The 19,057-nt window shown below is 45.0% G+C and overlaps 1 protein-coding gene across 1 annotated transcript in view; it reads left to right on the top strand.

Annotated features, from left to right (window-relative positions):
* Nucleotides 1-19,057, top strand: part of JSRP1 (junctional sarcoplasmic reticulum protein 1) — a 67,300-nt gene that overhangs the window by 7,526 nt on the left and 40,717 nt on the right. The window lies entirely within an intron of this gene.

Below are 19,057 nucleotides of genomic sequence, written 5' to 3'. Positions count from 1 at the left end.
GCGGTTGCAGTTATTATAATAGGATGCTTGTGGTTAACTGTAGATGTGTGTTATTAACTGTCAAGTGAACCATGTTAGTCACAAGACAGGACTGTTAAAGTAGAGGGGGATGTGTGTGTGTGTTTATTTATTTTTGCCAAAAAAGTGTTTTTACTTAAGCTAGCTCTGGCTAGGGAGAGAGTATTTTATTAGCTTTGTACACTACAGCTGTGTTTGGCACATCTTTTATTTATATTGTATTTACTTTGATTTATTTTTAAGTGTGCCCAGCCAGGAACTCTGAGCACTTATGCAAGACTGGTTCCACTTTGTATTTTTTTTCATTAACATCCTAATCCCCACTGATCTTCTGTGTCCTGAACCCACCCTGATTGACAGTGGTGTAACAAGTCTGTTGATGAAAGAGAACGGCGCCCATTCTACTGCAGCTTAGATGATATTTACCCAGGCCAGCCAATTCCTTGTCTTGAAGGCATCATGGGTAAAAAAAAAAAAAAAGTGCTCTCTCTGCTGTAGGTATCCACTTATAATTTCTAGAGCACAAAACAAATGAAACGCTAGCACTTAATCTTTTCCCTTGCCCTAGATTTGGACACTGATTAATATAGCTGAAGGCTGCTGGAGATTAGTGTGTCATCCAAAAGCTAACCTGAAACAATAGGTCAGCGGCGGCAATTTGGCCAAAAGAAACACTAGATAAGAATTGCTAAATCTGGGTTTGTATTTTATTTGAGAAAAGTTTGACTGACTCCAGAACAGTGTTGGCATTTTTATGGGGTTCATTAATTGCCAATATTGTTTTTCTATGATTTGATAAAGCTTTTTATAATTATATTTAATCTATACGCTGCATCTGGAAGTATACATACTGCAGCTGCCTTCATCTTTAATATAGCAAATAAGGCAGCACACTGCTTTTTAGAAATGTGTCATCTCTGCCAACACACCCTCTATATTAAAGATGAAAATTATTGGAGACCCTTTTGCAGTTCTGTGGGAGTCCTTGCCATGTTTTACTGGTCTCCGCTTTAAATATTAGGTGGGATTAGTTACAGTTGCACTTTGGATGAGATAGGAACCACTGGTGCTAGCCATTTGGCTAAGGCAGGGCTCAGGTTCAATCTGAGGGTTTGTGCTGGCTTTTTTGATGTTGAAGCCCCATCAATTAAATATCCATTGCCTCCCACCACAGCCTCCCTACAACAGAATCCCCAAGAGAGAAGGTACCAGCCATGATGTGGGGCAGAGAGATGATTCAATGCAAGCTCAGGAGGGGCCTTATGATACCCCCAAGCCTTATGGGCTAGATAGCCTCAATCCGGTCCACCAGTTTAAATAACAACAGAAAGCACAAGCCCCTAGGTTACAACACAACAATAACATAGGGCCCACAGTCGATCCCTTTTTAAGAAGGCAAGCTTCTCTCTCAATTTAATGGGCCTCCTCCCCACCAGCACTTACAAGCTCCTATAGCCTCTTAATCCTACCAGAATGCAAACAGGGAGTTAAGCATCTCTAAGTAACTTCCTCTATAAGCACTCCTTCCCTCTTAACTGCTACCAGCAAACTAGCCCTTTAGTCCCAGCCCTGGGCTTTATATGTGCCCAGAGCCCTGCCTTTCCGGTCAGCTGACTGGGTGCAGGTGCAAGCTAATTCCCTCATTAGCCTGCTGCCATGGTAACCTGTGCCTGTGGGGTTTCTGCCTGGCTACTAGGGGTCTCTCTAGGCCGTTTCTGCCCTTAAAGGAGCAGGCACCTTAGTGCCCGGAGACGCAAAGATTCTGCTCATCTTCAAGAAGTATTAAATCCTTTTGTCTCTACTGGTCCCTACACAATCAAGCCTTTGACTAAGTCTTCCAAGGTTTTCATTTTAATTTTAATAGCAGGGAGCAACAGCTGTTCGGCATTAACTGTCAAATGGCTTTCCCCCTCTTTAAAGAGCTGAGGTAGTAACCACCATTGTGCACGTTCAAAAGAATATAATTTTGGCACAATTGTGTTAGTTTCCAGTAATTAAAATACAGATGTGATCTAAGTATTTGCGTGCTCCTGGCTTCCAAAGCTAGTGGGTGCTGGGAACATCTCAGAGGTGACACCTTGTGCTCCTAGGATGGAAGATGAAACCCAGGCGACTGTACAAGCAGCTGTCCCTGTCTGGCTCCCTGTTTTGGGGGCCTTGGAGCTAATCTTTGATTTGTTCCCAAGAAAGAGCTTTCCCTCTGTTCACTACACGCTCTTCCACCATGCATGTTGCATCTGAGCACCTTCCAGTAGTGCACTGGCACTACATCTGTCTCCCATCCTTTTCTGTGGGAGAGGAGTATGTACAGTGAATTATTTTGTTTTTTATTTGTGGGGGTAAGGAACAGGTTTCTGGGGTTTGTTTTGTTGCTTTGGGACAGGGTTTTTTTTTTACATGTACATGTCGCTTTATTTTTCTGCTAGAGAAGTCAAGATCAAAGAAACATGAGTAACACTTGGAGCAGTGAGATGGTATTTCCTGGCAAAAACAGCCTCAGATCAGACATCCAGAAAGTTGTGTTTTGCACAGATAAGTGTTGTCCTAGTTATTGAGAGCTCCATTGTGACAGCAGAGCAAATTGCTGATCCTGGTTTTCATTATAGAGCTTTAGGTATTTGTTTAGGTATTCTGGGCCCCAATTTGGTTCCCAGCATTATGTACTAGTCCCATGGCTGCCGAGCCCGGCAGATCCCGAGTGGTGGGCAGGATGCCGGGGGCAAGGTGCCAAGCCAGAGACAACTAAAAGTGCGTGCTGTTCTCAGCTCGTCCCATCAGGCACAGCTGGGGCAGCCCCGCACCGCACCGCGCAGCCCTCGGGTCGGCAGCGGGATCCAGCTCACGTGACGTGGGAGGTCACGCGACGTGGGAGGTCACGCGAGCAGCTCCCCTCCCCCCCCCCACCCGCCTGTCCCGGGCAAGGGACCTCAGGCCTCAGAAAACAGCTTGGTGGGCCGCATGGTGGCCCGTGGGCCGTATTTTGGACAAGCCTGTACTAGTTCAAGTCTCCTAAGTGCTGAATATTTTATGCCCATGTATTTTGTATTGCTATATTTCAGGCAAGAGGCAAGGAAGGCATGAATAGCTGAGGTCATATCACACTCTGCCAGGGTGGGGTTATGTCTCTTAGCCAATTGGTGATGATAGAAGCATTGCTCACAGATGCTGCTATGTTATCAAAGAATGCCTAAAACAGTGAGTCTTAGCCAGGATGCCAGGGCACCCTGGGGTGCTGCCAGATCCTTTGAAGGATGTCCTGAGGTGTGGGGAGATAAACAGATAAACTAGGGATATAAGTGCAGGCTCAGGCTTGTCCTTGTCTAGGCAGTGCCCTACTCTCGCTACTTGGCCCCTCTGGGAGGAGGTAAGTACTGTAATATATAAATTAGTTTTATTTAAACTCAGTTCACAAAAGTTAGAGAGGGGTGCCTCAAGTCCAATGAGGGGTGCCTTGAGTCCAAAACCGTTGAGAACCCCGTGCTAAAATATGGACTGAACTGACAGGAGGTAAGCATGTGCCTTAGACTGGGGGAAACTGCACTGTGACCACACTCTTCAAAAAACTTTCTTTTGCTTTTTTGATTCAGCTTTGGGCACAGTTCATCCAGAAGCTGAACACGTGCAAGCACTGAATCATCTTGGTGACGGGGGTGTCATATCATTTATTAAAAATTGTATGTGGTGAAGGGGAGAGGCAGAGCTCTGTGTTTGCAGCTCTGCAAGCATGTCTCTGTGTCATCAGAGCAATACATCTGATGGCTGCAGGTAGATGTAGAAAAGGACCAGAGAATTGCTCTCTGTCAGAGTCCACAAGTCAGGGGAGTAGCAATGGAGCTGCAGTTTCCCATCACTGTGCCTTTGGTGCAGCCCTCCAGCAGGGACTTTCAAACGGTTTTGACACACTCTCCTGGGCCCTTGCCACTAGGCCTGTGCAAAGCGGCTAGTATTCGCTTCGGATTTGAATTTGGCCAATTCAGGGAACAGTGATTCCAGTCACAGTCCTGAATTGATTCTGCTGAATCTCTGAATCACACAGGCCCATCCCCTGCCCACTTTCCCAGCCCGGCAATGGCTGTCCTACCTGCCCCAGCTCTTAGCACTTCGGAAAAAAAAAGCCCCAACTCAGTGGCTGCTGCCCAGTGGGGGGGGCGATCTTCGCTGCCCCCCATTGCTCCACGCTGTGTGGGGGGCTCTGTACGAGCCCTCTGGCCACTCCACCAGCTCCCTCCATGGCTGCCCCACCCTCCCCAGCTCTGGCTCTTTAAGGAAAACAAAAAACAAAAAACCCCCAGACTCACCAGTTCCTGCCCAGCGGGGGGCAATCCCCACTGCCCCACGCCACGTGGGGGGCTCCTACACGAGCCCCCCGAAGCCCCGAGGCTACTGCAGGAGCTGGTGAGTGCAGGGGGTTTTGGGGTTTTTTTGTTTCTTAAAGGGCCAGGAGCTGGGGCGGGCAGGGCAGCCATGGGGGGCTGGGAGAGCGGGCAGGGGTCAGGGGTGCTCAGGGAGCAAGCAGGGGATGGGGCCTGGCAGGGGTCCCCCCATGATCTCCTCCCCCCTCCCCTGCCCCCTACTTATGAGCTCCAAGTCCAGCTCCAGCTCCTTGTTGCAGCGGGCGGGGACTGCCCAAATGACCAAGCTCTCCGAATTTTTTCCAAATTGATTCGGAGATCTTCAGATCGACTCGGACCTTTTTACTGGTCCCCTGATTCAACTTAGATTTGGAGATTCGGCCACTGAATCAGGCCAAATCTCCAAATGAAATCAGCACCCGAAGCTTCGCACAGCCCTACTTGCCACCTCTTTCATTCAAGACAACAATTGCTCCTGGTCAACAGCATCAAACGCTGCAGGAGGATGTGAACGGATGTCTGCTCTCTGTCCATTAGGAGGCGATTACCCATCAGCGCCCTTAAAGGAGTTTCAGTTCCGTGTCCTGATCAGATTTCCTCATTGCTGTTGGGGTAATGAGGCAGATGGATAGCTTAGAATTGATAATGGAGCTTTTCACCTTCAAGCCACTATCTTGAGGTACAACCCATATTGACAGTGCATCTGTTGGCTATTCAGAAGCTTTTGTGAAATTAATTACTTGTCCCCATTTAGTCCCTGCTAGCTGGTCTTGTCTCCCCTTTATGGCATCAGTGCCAAGGATTGAATATGGATGGTAAATCTCTGATGGGCTGTCCCTCCATGTCAGGGTTGAGATCGCTAGTGAGGACCCTTGGGTGAAGCTTAGGATACCAAAGTTTACCCCCCGCCCCTGTTCTGTAGGTGACCATTAGAGGACCTCTAGGCATGTAGTGAAAATGAAAGATGGGACCAGATTGAAGGGATAAATATATTATTTGGGATCTTCTTTAGCTACATCTTAGTGGGATCAGTTAGCTGACATTCTGAGAGTTGAGGCGGCCCTGTAAAATAAAGGGATATATGCAAACCATGTACAGTCCTATCCTATTGCAGCGGTCCTGCTGTGGATAACTGAAAAGTAGCAGCACATTGTTACATTAATGCACCAGCTGGGAAAATAATATAAAAGGTTTTTCCTCCTATTCATGTATGAATTTAAGCGTTAGTATAAAGTAAATTGGATCACAGAGACCCTGGCTAGGACCAAAGAATCCCAAAAGCTCTGAGCTGTTGCTCAGGCTGTAATTAGTAATTAGGCTGTACAAAAATATCCTGGAAAATCTTGTACCATCTGGGTCACCAAAGAGCTAGACCTAATATTGAGGAAAGCATAGAAGAAGAGACAAGGTTGATTCACTGTGTGAGAACTCTTTTGTAAGGACAGGCTCAAAGAGTTAAAGTATATTTACCCTGAAAGAAGCAGAAGGGACTGAAATGACTTCAGTCTGGTTTTCAAGCATCTAAAAACAAAACATCGGGTCCTAAGAAATATTTTTCCCTCCAAACAAGACAGGTAATTTTGACTCTTTCTTGTGAAGAATTTCTTCTTCCAGAAGGCAGTTTGTTTTGGCAGCAGAGGGGATAAATAGATCTAAGAAGAAAACTGATAGCTATATGAAGAGAAACATTTATTGAGTCCGAGATGGATGTGTTAGACGGTGGGAGATGAGCAAGGTAAGTAATTTTTTCGTCTCTTTCCCACGGTGTCTGGGTTTGTACTGGATGTTTCTACTGGAAAGCATTTTTGATAACAAGGCACATGGGCAGTGTTAGAAATATTCACTATCTCTGAAAATATTTGTTGGCGTTCCAAAACATGTTTAGCCTCAACAGCTTGTGAAATATTTCACCTGAAGTCATGGCTGTCTTTTAGTCTACTACAAAAACAGTGTTGTGTTGCTTGTCAACTAATGTAAGGAAAAGTTAGTATCTGTGCCTCTGCTTTGGTCAGCATTTCCAGTGAAGGAGCTTGTCCGAGTTGCAGGCTGCTGCAAATATTGTAAGTGGTTCCTGTTCCCAAGTTCAAGAGGAGCAACAACGGTGTAATGAAGAGAAGCAGGGAAAATTGATGATGCTTTGACATAGATGGGAAAAATAATGTCTCATATTTTCCATGTGAGCGCATCAGCCTGCTATAGCTTCTCCTGAATGTGGAAAGAGATGTTCATGATGCTGAGCTGTGACATGAGACTTGCTCCACCTCTTGATTTTGCTGGCTAGAGAAGCACAGCGGACAGGAAAATATTAATTGCCTTTAAACATTGTGAAACTCTTGCCTAGTTTTACACTCTTGGTAACAAAACAGGGGAAAAAAACATTTTAAGAAATGTTGCATCAGCTATGCTGTAAAAGTGAGTGGTTTTGGTTACCAGTTTGCTTTTTCTCTTTCATTCCAGGAAGATTTATTTTTTAAGCCTTTGCATTTGAATAGTTAAATATATATGTAACCAAGCCCCAAGATAAATAAATATAACTTGAGACTGCTTCAAGAATCTCAAGCTGTTACCTGATATATACATTATTTCATTTAATTCACACAAAAAAAACCCCTATCACAATACATTTCTTTCTTGCCTGTAGCTTAACTTTCTTTGCTTCCCCCCCTCAACCCATTATCTTGAACATCCAGCCACAGTCTGTTATGTTTTGAGTGGGAAAAGCAGCAAAACAGGATCGTGTTAAGCTTCATACCAAAACATCGGACAAATAAAAGTTCAGCACTGCACATTTCTATTTGTGGTAGGCCTTATAAAGCAGAACTCTTACGCCTACAAGTCTCTTTCTTGAGAACTTCTGATTCATTTCCTTCCAGAGTACAGTTATGGTTGATTAGCTAATTTTAAATCCCCTTTAAAATACTATTTGAGTTTTAGAAGCTATCCTGAGCTGTGTTGGGTGCAGAATCATAGTGGCACCGTCTTTTTCTCAGAAAGCTCTCCTCACTTGCATTAACTTCTCCCTATGAAAATGATTCGTTTTGAAGGTTAACCTCTCGCCTGTCCCCTGGGCTAAAAATAAATGTTACCGCAAAGCAAAACTAGGATTCTTAGCTGCGTTCCTGTGCAGGGAAGCATTTGTTTTCCAAGAGCTTCATGAGCTAATCAAACCTGAAAATAGTTTCTAGTCTTCCAAACTAGCACTGGTGTCTTAGGTTGTGCCAGAACTACTTACAGAAGCCCTTTACCTCATCGGTTTTAACGCCAGTTTCTTTCTTACAAGAGGCTGGTTTGTCCAGTATTTGTAATCTTGAATCCAGATCCAATAAGAAAAACCAAATGCTTCAGATCATCTTCTGTATTTTAAGGGCCTAATCATGCAAAGTTCAGAGCATTCCCCAAGAAGTACCGAATACCTTCTGCTCCCATGCGTTTTAGGAACAAGCACTAGGTGTGAGACCAGGATTGGTTTACAGATAAAAGCAACAATTAAAATATACATCAATGGGGACGGGGGTGCAAAACTAAGAACAGGAAATACAGTCAGCCTTATGGAGGATTAGCCAACCTTAAAGAACCACAAGATACCATCAGTGCTCCCTGGTACTTGCAGTAACTGAAGCTTGCCCGAGTAGTTCCATATAGTGTACAGGAAATACAGTCAGCCTCGTGGAGGATTAGCAAACTGTAACAAACCACAAAATACCCCCAGTGCTCCCTGGCACTTGTAACTGAAGCTTGCCTGACTGGTTCCATATAGTGTACAGACTTTTACCATTCTCTCTTTTAAGAAAGACGTTCCACAAATGTGAACCTTGCATTGATTTGCCTAGCCAGAAATATGAACAGAGGTCCAGAATGAATCCATATTCAGTGCAGTAAACAGCAAAGCACAATGAATTGTAACATCCCTGTTATCATACGATGTTATCTGCCAGGTTTAAAAGACTGTTCTCATTCACTCAGGGCCCAATTTCGTTTGCATTGATTTCCTTGGGGGTTCATTTTCCTTTTTCATTTACTGTGATGCAAGGAAGATCATGTTCTTGCAAAGTGCACAATCCTGTAAGGGGTTCTCAGGAACGACGCTGAACTCCTATTCACTGTGGGGTGGGGCAAAGGGGTGCAGAGCACCTCAAAGAAACAGGCCCTAAGAAAACAAACCCTCATTTGTGTGTTTGTAATTAGCATTTTTAGTGTGTGGAATTACTTCACGAAGGTTTTCAGTTGCTGCCGACCCGTTTGCTCAGCTGCTTTCTAGATCTTGTGTGTGCTGGATTTCTCATTTTAGTTTTTGGTTAGCTTCCCGTTTGTTTTACACAGCTGCTCAGCACAATATGACGGGCATGGGCTATCCCCCCCTGCCCCTTTTTTTTTTTTGAGGGGAGGTTCTCAGTGGGAAGGGTTGTTCTCTTTAATTCCTATTGTGCTTGGATCAGTCAGCATTCGGGTTGAGGAAGTGCACGGTACAGATCGGCTTTTGTAACTCACAATTTCATTTGCAAGTGTTATCAGAACAGAAGCCAGCAGTGTGAGCGTTAAGACCTGTGCAAAATCTGCTCTGTCAGGAACCAGTTCAGAGTCAGTTCTGCCTGCCTAAACATTTCACCAAACAGTTCATTAGACAGTTCAGAGGAGACTTTTTCCTCCCGATTAGATCATTCCCATGATAAGATAATTACCGAACGTATTTTTCCAGCAACAGAAGGAACAACCCTCCTGGGCAGGGCAGGTCATTTAACACGGAATAAGTTGTGTGCCACCGTTCTCCTTCAGAAAGTGCTAGGATTGAAAAGGTAGCTCACTGACCATTGCTAATATCTGCAGTCGTCTGAGCCAGGCTTGCAGGCTTCGGAAGGCCTCTGTACCCCAGAGGTGGTAGTCATCCACCCTGGCAATCTTCAGAAAGCATCTCGATGCCCATCTGTGGCAAAGTGGGACTCCGTGGCTAGCCACAGAGCTCATTTCCTACCTGCCTCTGGGCATGCCGCCCAGCTGTCTCACCTGTCACACCTTGTTATAATTAATTAGGTTGTTAATTAAGGCAGGAGGCTGCCCATTGCACACCCTGATATTGAGGGGGGCTATCCGCAGCTCCGTTCCACCCCTACACCACAGCTCAAGCCTCACAGATGGCATCTCAGGCAGTTGGCTCAACCATCCCCTTTGCCCATTAGCTGTGGCCCCCAGTCATGGGACCTTCAGCTTCCATAAGCCCTGGTCCCATCTCAGGCCAGTCAAGACCCCGAGCTTCTTTGCTCCTCGTGGCCACCCCTCACGGTAGGCCTCTGGCCCGTTTGACCCTTCCGATCCTGGCCCCAGCATTGGCCAGTTGAGTGCCTCAGCTGGGTTTTCACCTCCTGCCTGTATTTAGGGATCGGGGTCCCCCTATTCCAGGCTCAGGCACCTCCAGAAGCTTACCTGGCCTACTCTGCTCTGATGTTATATGGCCCACCCGAAGGTGAGGTCTGGGGTTAAGGAGCCCCTACATACCTTTCACTAGCGTAGTAACTAGCCTGGCATTTCCTGGGGGCTCCCGCACCACTGAGAGCCCCACTAGGCAACCCACCCCCAGCAGGGTACAGTTTTAGGTCATGCTCAGGACCAGGACCAGGAGCCTCCAAACCATCCCCTACAGCTCCTGACCTTACCTCCAGGATGTTTTGTACAGTCTTACAGCCAGGCAGTGTTTCTGCCTATCCTGCCAGTAGGGAACTGCTGTGTTTATATAGGCAGCCATGGATCTAAAATGGTCGCCGCAGTTAAGCACCTGCTGGCTGCTTGGCTCAGCTCTTAAAGTGGCAGGCACCCACAGTGTCCTGCCACACCATCTTGTTGGGGTCATCTGATCCCAGCAGTCTTTCCTGTCCAAGTGCAGGGGGGCTAGACCCACTGATCTGTAAGGTCCCTTTCAGCCCCTAACACCTAGGAAACTACACCATGGGCAGAAGCAGTGGGATGGTGGAAGGTGTCCAGCTGTAGGCAGGCCCTGATTCACCATATCATGCTGCTCTGTGTTGGTCATGGGCTCCCACACAGGGAAGGGATGTGCGAAGTGGCTAGTGGATTCACAGTTATTACAAACCCATTTGCTGTTGTTGCCAAGGAAAGGGCAGGGACCACAAAGTTGAGGCCACAGCAACAGTCGCAGAACAGCTTTTCTGGTGCTGCAAGGTATAGGATGGGAAGAGTCCAACAACCCCTGCAGAGAACTCCCCCACAAAACCTGTTTGCTTGCGTTTTTGCCCTTGGTGCCATCCACATTTGAGTCAATATTTGCACAGAGATCAATAAGAAAGCCTTTGTAACAAAACTGGGATTGGGAAAAAAACCATCAGGCCAGCTTAGGCAGGCAGCCACCACGGTTTTGATATATTTGCATTTTTAATGTATTGTCTCATGAACTTCATGCTGGTGAAAGGTGACTGTAGACAGCCTTAGGAAGCAAAGATCCTTGTTTACCCACAGGACAGGTCGAACAGTGGCAGAGCACGTTTCCTTTGCACGCTGCTCTTTCAACGTGCACATGCCATGTCTCACCCTTTACCTAGAAGGATCTGCTTTGGGAGTGAGAGAGAAGTTCAGTCCCATAACCGATTCAGTACTTGGCCTCTCCGCAGAGCATGCCAGGAGAGAGTTTCTTTTTTGACAGCTGCCCACTAGAAATTAAGTTGCCAACCTATCATTTATTTTCATGTAAGCCTCCAAACACCCATCATATGGCAATGACTGATACTTGGGCTTTGGTTATGGAGGAAAGGAGGAGCCAAATCAACAGATCCATTTTATTACTTGATCTTTTCAGTCTCCCTTAAGTTTTTTGTTTATAAAAATGCTCTAGTTACAAATTAACTTGCTCCCCTCTATATTTATTATTGTTTAACTTCTCTAAGCTGACACTGAGAAAGCAAAGGAATTCATTATTTAACCTAGATTTACAGGTTTGGCTGGTTGCACTGCAGCTTTTGTACATGCTTCACTGCAGTGTGCTGAAAAGCCATTTTGTAATGTTTTCCAGCAGTGATCCAGAGAGAGGATCACTGTGGCTGCCCTTTTGTTTCCCAAAAAACATTATATGGGGAGAACCGTTGATTCCTGTCCACCCAACAGTGTGCAAATACAGTCCTTTCACACAGATGTGCTAACCCAGTCTTCCGGGGGCTTTGTCTCAAAGACGGTTTAGTTTGGTGGTTTAAACTATTAATTAAGAGTAAGTATTCCTCATTTTTGCATCAGCTCTGCTATTGCTTTTGGTGCTTTGGAAACCTCATTTCACATCTGTACATTGATTTCTGTAAACTGGAATATCACTCTCAGAAAGGAGTTTCTGCCACTTAAAGTGCACTTTGAGAGCAACAGATATATAAAGATGCTTGAAGACTGTGGAGTGGTATGTCATGCTTAAAGGGCTGGCAGAAGGGACAGAGGGAAGATAAGAACTCCCATACTGGTACCATAGTCTGGTATCCTGTTTCTGGTGGTGGCCTTTAGTGTTTCAGAAAAAAGTGTGAAAACCAGAGATACTTCAGAGAGTATCTGAAAAAAGCGGGCAGAGTGGGAGTAGGTGGAGATGTCAGGCAGTATGGGTGAGAGGAAATTGTTGTTTTTACTGACTGTGAGTTGGGAAGCAAGGTTGGGTTGGACTGGGGGGATGCTCTACTCCTTGGTCAGAGACAGGGGAGTGGTTGGGGTGGGGTGATATGCTTCTAAATTTGACTGCTTTGAGTGGGAAAGAGTTTGTTTGTTCTTATGTTAATATTTTATTCTGTTTCTAAGTCATGTTCTCTCTCATTATAACAGGGCTAGGCAACATTTTTTGGCCAGAGTGCCAAAAAAAGACAATGTCTAGCTTGGAAGGTGCCGGAGTGCCGACATACCAGCGCTCAGAGCAGTTGTTTGCAGCCTCCCAGCTGCAGCCAGCCCACGGAGCCCGGTCTCCTTGCAGCAGGGCTTGCAGCCTCCCAGCTGCCTGCTGGGAGCAGCCTGGGCTCCATGGTTGGCAGCAGCTGCTTAGAGCCTGGGCTGGTGGTGGTGTGCCAAGCAAAATGGCCTTGCGTGCCATGCTTGGCACGCATGCCGGGGGTTGCTGACCCCTGCATTATAAGCTGCCTTGAACCTTTTTGAGAAGGGTGGCATATAAATCTTATAGATAAATAAATTACAGTAATAATCTGTCGCTAACGAGTTTGCAAGTTAGCCTTTGACAAGGTTTTTCAGTTGCCCTAGCGTACAAAAGGATCACTGCCATTCATATCAATGTCTAATATTTATGGTGGCAGTTAGTTTTACAGGATAATTCTACATATGTTTAATCGCATTCAGATTCTTATGAATAGGTCACGAAGACAGTGTCCCTATGTCTTTGTCCTTGATAAATGGCACCTTTGGATGCAGCACATGGATTTCTGAGTTCCCAATTCCTTTGCATTTCCCACAATTTGCCAACTCCATGCAAATATCATAGACTCTGAAGAAGTGAACAAATCATTCTGAGTTAAAGACTTACCATGGATCAAGTGCAGTAACTTTTATCTGCCTACTCTATTCTGCTCTAAGTGGAAGTTCAACTGGTTATTGAGGTTGATTTGAAGTAAGCTGGCTTGCAATTGGGCATAGTTGCTTTGGTATAGGAATGGATGCAACAAACAAGTCACTGTGAGCAGCTGACTCATGGTAAATCTCATCCTTCTTCCATTTAACTTGGTATAATGAGTATGTTTGTCCATATCCTTAGATTGGCAGATGGACACTGATGCCTACTCATCCAAAGACTGATGGTTGCCAAGCAGTGCTGGCAGCCAAAGAGCATATTTAAGAATTAATTTGCAAATTGCATTCAGTGATCATCCAGTTGTGCGACTGCAGTTTCACCCTGTCTTCAAGGCTCACTCTCCTCCCAAATGAGTTCAATGTGAACAACTCTTCTTGAGAGAACAGGATGTGACAGGGAGCAATGAGAGTCAGCAGGTCAGCTCATAACAGCTGCTGGAACAATGTATTCAGTGTGACAACTTTTGTAGTGTGTTAAATCAAGCAGTGAACTCAATGGGCTACAGTATATGAATTAAAACTGACCACTTCAGCGCACTGTGAATGTGGGATGTACAGAGGGCAAAATCATGTAGCATCCTTATGACAGTATATTTCAGTTATATTGATGATAAAAGTATTTAACATATTATAGACTGTTTTGCACATTCACACTGCTCTGTAATGTGCTTTTTATCCATTTAATCCTTACCATAGCCTTAGGGTGTTGGAAACTTGTTGACGTGGTCATGTTGTTACAGATAATAAAATTGAGTAGACGTTAAAAGACTTGCCTAACGGCAAGCAGTATCAAACTGAGAGCTTTCGAGTTAGATCCCTGCTCAGTTCATTCTGCCACTTTTCACCTCACGTCCTGTAGAAGTGAGCACAAAGAAACTAAATAGATTTTTTAGTTAACATTCTTAAAAGATAAATCACAATTTATGATCAGTGGCTAGATTTTTCTCGAAGAAGGGACATGAATTCTTTGTTGTAGTCTTCCTAAATTCTCTTTCATGATGACAAGGGTATAGGTTGTAGTTGTGTTGGTCTAAGGCAGGGGCGGGCAAAATGTGGCCTGCCAGGCTATTCTATCTGGCCTGCAGGGCCCCTAAAAAAATTTAGAAAATTAATATTTATCTGCCCCTGGCTGCCTGTCATGCAGCCCTCGATGGCTTGCCAAAACTCAGTAAGCAGCCCTCTGCCCAAAGTAATTGCGCGCCCCTAGTCTGGGGACATGGGCAGACAAGGTTCTTTGGGTAAATCTGATATCTTTTATAAGACCAATTCAAATAGTTGGAAAAATTCTTCTTAGCAAGCTTTCTGGTATAAATACCCTTCGTCGGGCTGAAGAAGCATCTGCAGTTGGTGTGTGCTCTGCCTGGATGGAATAAATAGTAAAGAAGCTGGACGCTGGTTTGTATGCAAGAAAGGCAGTCAGTTAAGATGTAAATTTAGGAGTCAGAGGGTGAGAGAGATGCTGGGGGGAAGGGGAATGAATGTAGCTGGTAAATAGTGGAGAGGTACCTGGGGAGTCAGATGTTGGGCAGGTTGTAATGTGTCATAAATCCAGTGTCTATATTTAGTCCATGATTTTTGGTATCCAGGAGGCTGATGGAGTGAAGTTCATAGGCTTGTCTGTGAAAAGTGTTTTGTAAATTCCCTTTGAGGACTAGAACTGAGAGACTGGAGAGAGAGTGGTTTTCTTGTGGGAAATGTTCCCCCACAGGTAGTTGGATACCCAATTACTTGTGGGGAACACATTTCTCAGCCTGACAAAGGGTATTTATTACCTGTGGCATCAGGCTGTTCACTCTTTGGTTAGGTTTAGGTGATATATACTAGTTCTTAAGATACTTTATTTTTTGTTATTCTAATCAGGGCTTGAAAAAATACATTTGCCAGTGGTAAGTAAAAAGCTTTCCCTGGGAAGCATGGGGAGCTTGAGCCATCACATGATTTGTTCTTTTCTTTTTAATTTTAGCCCTCAGAGTTGCAAAGAAACTTTTCAAAATGTAAACTTTTATGTAGTGTTGTCATCCAGAATCCACAAACAGCTCCATCTGCTATTGCCCCTGCTCATATCTTTGCCAAGCATCAGCAAAGTGAAATCAGCACCTGGTCATTTCCATCTCTGCTTTAGAGAACCCTCTGAAAGGGCAGAAAAACTTCTGAAATTTTGAATTCTACTTAGAGATGGCTTGACTCACAACATCCTGTTACAGGTCTGACCTTGCCTATTAACAAGCCCTCCAGAGTTTTTTAGACTAGTCAGTGCTCACCCATGCAGCTACCAGATTTAAAATGTAGGGCTGTGCACATTCCCCTTAAACTTACATGCAAACCAAAAGACTCAAGCAGGTTGACCAGCATGTGGAGAATTACTATGCAGAAGTTTTGGGGTTTTTTAATAAAACGTTTTTGTGGCCACATGGGAACAACCTTCAGTTAAGAGAAGACTTCCTGAGTCCTTTCATTGAAATGGTAGTAACCAACCACAGGTTTTTCTTGTCTGGGCTGGGGAATGCAGCGGGATATCAAACTCAGTTCATTTGGCATCTTTTGGAAAGCATCTCCAAGCAATCTCTCTGCAAATAAAGCACCCCTCTCCTTTTCCTCCCACCCCCAGATTAGATGGCATTACCAAACAGATCATCTCAATTCAACCAACAAATCCAGGTACCATGTTTTACACAAGCAAACAGAGGGGAAGAGTATAATGTCACCCCTATGAAGAAGCATGTTAAATGGGATTAAGCAGTGTCCCATGCAACATGTTAGTTGTTATTTTCGTGGCAGAAAAGGAGGATGTAATGACTCCATCTCATTAAGTGATCTCCAGTATTGGATATTGGATGAGATAAGACCTGGATCTCTGATATTGGATAAGACTTTCCTTCTCCAGTGATGTAGAGAAAACTTTACTTGTAACACACTCGGAAGAACACCAGCGATCTATTACTTGCCATATTACTAAGCAGTAATTCTGATAAAACGTTTTCACATCCACTGGAGTCACAAGTTTCTACACCTTCTTCTATATCACTTTTGGTAGTACAAAGAAGACTTTTTCGTAATACTAAGAGAGCCATGCTTGCCAGGACAGAGAAGGACCTCAACCTGGTTAAAGATAGTTTGTAGATCCCTTCAGGCTAGGAGTCCAGCCGTGACTAGTCCTCTTTCTGTGGCCTTTAGATGGCAGAAGTTGAGAGCTAAGGTATTTTTAGGCGTGTGCCTCAGGCCTTCCCTGTGTTTGAAAGGAATTTAGCATAGGGACTGCAGGTGAAAAAAACATGCAAAAAGCTCCCAAGGTTGTTTTTGCACAAAAAAGTTGAGTTCCCCACACAAAAAAAATAATTTCACCATCCTTATCTGACTGATAGTGAGCTGCAGATTGCTTCTCCTGAAGTACTTTCTGCAGCTACTTCAGCTTCCATTATCATATAAAAGGAAGACCTGCTCTTCCTTAGCCCTTTTGCCATCACATCCCTGCAGAATTTGGGACACATTTAAAAAACTGCATTGTATCACTGAACTGTACTGTACTGTATCTTTGAATATCAACATCAGCCTAGGTCATCTACTAAATATCTTCCTTTGAGCAATCTTATTAGATATCAGCTCATGAACCTGTCTTATGTGAAAGTTACTTTTGCTTATAGAGCAAATAAGTTTTAGACCCTACCGTCTGATCTGCCTCAGCTTGCATAAGGATAAGGCAATATTATGAAGTCCTTTAGAAAGCAAGACAGAATTAGGATTTTGCCTGGGATAACTTTCCTGCTAAAATATCTCTCAAACCATTCCTTTAGAAATAATCTTTTTTCATTAATGATGAATAATCTCTTTTCATTTACATTAATGTAAAATGGCCTAGAGGTGTTTTTTTTGGCTCAAACTGAAGTTTGACAAAATCCACACAGCTTTTCATTTCTGCATGCATCTCTCATTGCTCCATCTTGGCAAGACTGCAACTTCAAGGTGATGTCAAGGCATATTCAATCCACAGGAAGTCAGCTTCTGTAGCCAGCATATGATTTATTTTCATCTAGGACAATTTTAAGAGATCTTGGTGTACTCCTACAAGGAGAAACTCTTTGTATCTAGATTTCTTAGTGTCAGAAATCTGGTTGAAGGACATCCCCAGTGTCTTCAGATTCACCCATTAATTTAATTTTTCTCATAATGTATCCTACTTGTTTTTTGGGAAACACTTTCTTCTTTCTGAATCTTTGGTGTGGAGACTATATGGAAGAATCACTTCAGCCATTACTGAAATGCAGCTCTCTAGCAATGGTGTACCTCCATGGAGAAAAACACTACATGGGAGACTAGGGCAGGAATTGCAGAAGTGAACCAAGTGAAAGACTGGAAAAAATGTTGGCAGACAAAAGTATCTGAGAGCTGGATTTGGCAAGGACACCAGTGTTAATGCCTGTTCGCTGGAGGAAAAGGCTAGATGTTCAACAGTCATGGGTGATCTGTATCTCTATCTGATGTCTCATCTGAAAACCTCTCAAACCAGCAGTATAACACATTTTAACACAATTCTGAGTCACTGGTTCAGTTGTGACTTGGAAGCAAGAGTACCGCCTATTGCAGGGGTGGCAAAATGCGGCGCATGGGCTGAATGAGGCCCTCCAGGCCATTCTGTCTGGCCCGCGGGGCCCTCCCCAATTTTGGAAAATTAATAATCATCTCTCCCTGGCTGCCTGTCATGCAGACCCTGATGGCTTGCCAAAACTCAGTAAGCAGCCCTCCACCCAAAATAATTGCCCACCCCTGGCCTATTGAATCGCTAAAGTACCACCCCACAGCATGAAAATGTCCCTTAGCACCAGCGTGCTAAATAGACCTGATCCTGCTTAGCTCCCATGCCCCAGTCCTTAAGAAAGAAGCAGGTGAATGGCTGTAAAATATATAATATATAATGCATATTTTTTATCCCCTAAAAACAGCTTGCTTTTCATTTTCCTTTATACCTAGAGCTAAATCCTATCCTGGCACAGGTCTGCCGCCTTTTACTTCAGGGCTGAACTGATTCCTATATGGGCATTAGATTTTTGGCAAGAGAGTTTTAACAGCCCTCAGTTTGTGAACCGCAAGAATGGGTGCCCAAATATGGATCAGAAGGATGCTGCGCTTGGATCTACTGGATCAGATAATCTTTCAACCAAAGCTTGAACTGCTCCAGGGTCTGGAAATGGGTATTTTAAAAGATTTTGACTCCCAAAAGCCTGGCTTTATCCTGACAAGTAGTCTATAGAAACAGTTGTTTGCTGTGCCTTCACGTAGAATGCTTGGCACCAGAAACAGCCCCGGTATTTCTATAAATTATCTTCTTCTCCCTTGCCAAAGGTCTTCCGAGGGTTTGAAATAAGTTCCCCTTCCTTCTTATAAATGACACATGATCTTACAGCTGCAGCTTTTGCATCCGAGAAGGGAGAAGCAGGGTAAGTACATGGCAAACAGAAATATGTTCCTCAGACTGATAGCTAAGGTTACAGGGGCCATGTCTACGCGAGATGTTACTGCGCAGTAGCGTTGTGCGGTACTAACCGTGACGTGATGCTGCTGGGCTGTAGTAATGGGCTACTGCGCAGTAGCCCTGTACGAAGCAGCTAGTATTCACTTCGGATTTGGCCGATTCAGGGGAACAGCGATTTGATTCAGTGATTCCCACTGTCCCAATTCGATTTGGCCAAATCTGATTCGGAGATTCGGCTGCTGCCAAATCTCCAAATCAGCCAGGCCAGGCCCATTTCCCACCCGCACCAGCTCCCAGCTATTTGGAAAAAAAACCCTGGTGCTCACTGGGTGCTGCTGGGCAGGGGGCAATCCGCACTGCCCCCCACTGCATGGGGGGCTCTGCACAAACCCCCCAACCACTCCCCTCACTTCCCCAGTCCCCCCATGGGTGCCCTGCCCAGGCCAGCTCCAGCCCTTTAAGGGAAAAAAAAACCCCGAGAAAATGCCTAGACTCACTGCTTCTGCTGGCAGGGGCAATCCCCGCTGCCCCCCACTGCCCTGTGCGTGGGCCCCCAAAACCCCGAGGCTGCACCAGGAGCTGAGTCCCGGGGCTTTTCTTGGTTGTTGTTTTTTTTCTTAAAGGGCTGGAGCTGGCCCAGGTGGGGCACCCATGGGGGGGCTGGGGGAGGCAA

This window comes from Gavialis gangeticus, unplaced genomic scaffold (assembly GCF_001723915.1).
Source record: "Gavialis gangeticus isolate Ggan-Ray unplaced genomic scaffold, GavGan_comp1, whole genome shotgun sequence".
In the NCBI taxonomy this organism is placed as follows: Eukaryota; Metazoa; Chordata; order Crocodylia; family Gavialidae; genus Gavialis; species Gavialis gangeticus.
This window is presented reverse-complemented; position numbering and strand designations above follow the sequence as displayed.